This window comes from Austrofundulus limnaeus, unplaced genomic scaffold, assembly GCF_001266775.1.
Source record: "Austrofundulus limnaeus strain Quisiro unplaced genomic scaffold, Austrofundulus_limnaeus-1.0 Scaffold130, whole genome shotgun sequence".
Taxonomy (NCBI): domain Eukaryota; kingdom Metazoa; phylum Chordata; class Actinopteri; order Cyprinodontiformes; family Rivulidae; genus Austrofundulus; species Austrofundulus limnaeus.
In genome coordinates this window covers 1,183,990-1,185,156 of record NW_013952532.1, presented here as the reverse complement: position 1 = coordinate 1,185,156, position 1,167 = coordinate 1,183,990, and positions in this window count along the sequence as shown.

Sequence of the window (1,167 nt, the reverse complement as noted above, 5' to 3'; positions counted from 1 at the left end):
GACATGACTAAACTAAATTAAACTAAAAACTAAACTTTTTTGATATTACATTGTTTTCTCTAAGGAAATGATGACATACTTGAGGATTTCATAAAGAGTTAACAAGTCTGACTAAATAAGTCATTTCAAAAAAACTTGAAATCCAGGAATTTTACCCTGTCCTGTAACCGGACAGATTTGCTTGTTTGATTCCCCTTTCCAGCCGTCTCAGTTGTTGTGTCCTTGGGCAAGACACTTCACCTGCCTTGCCTACTGATGGTGGTCAGAGGGTCTGGTGGTGCCGGTGCAATGCAACCTCACCTCTGTCAGTGTGCCCCAGGGCAGCTGTGGCTACAATGTAGCTTACCATCATCAGTGATGGATGAATGACTGTGTAAAGTGCTTTGGGGTCCYCATGAGGCTGGATAAAGCTCTAAGTTCAGTTAATTTACCATTTTATCATCAGGGTCCCGACTTGGGAGATCAAGTCCAAGTTTAGGTACAAAATGTTTAAAAAAATTAATGTGTTTTAGGACAAAATCTAAATCTTAAGGTTTTRAAAAAGATCCATTTCTTATGTAATTATGCTCCTTTTTTGTCATTTGCATATTTTAATTGTCTTATAATTTGTCTGATTTAGTACTAGAGGATTCACCACTCTCAAATGAGCTGTTTAAATGTTAAAAGGTTCAGTATTCAAGTATTGAGTTTTCTTTTTTCTTTTCTTTTTGTTTTTTTTTTTGTAGAAAAATAGAAACCGACTCAATTTGGAAAAATAGAACTTGGATCTTTCTGTGAAGGCAGACATTTTTATGCATTATGAAATGATTACAATGATTAGATGGCTAATATATTAGTTCCTCAAAAAGAACAAAGACAAGACTAAAACCTGTCTTGTCGTGAGACAGACAACCGCCCTCCTCTGATCTTTTTAATGTCCACTTTGGAAGACAAAACAGAGACAAATGTACAGTCCGAGTACAAAGGTAGAAGCGGATATTGTGCGGGAGAATCACACATGTGTAGAAACACACCTTAAACACGCAACGATTTTCTCTAAATAAACTCACACAATGAAACACACATGCATCCTCACCTCAACAGGAACTGTCTGTTCAGTCCACTGACAAACATGAACACACACACACGACTCCTCAGTTACACACACACACACACACACACACACAC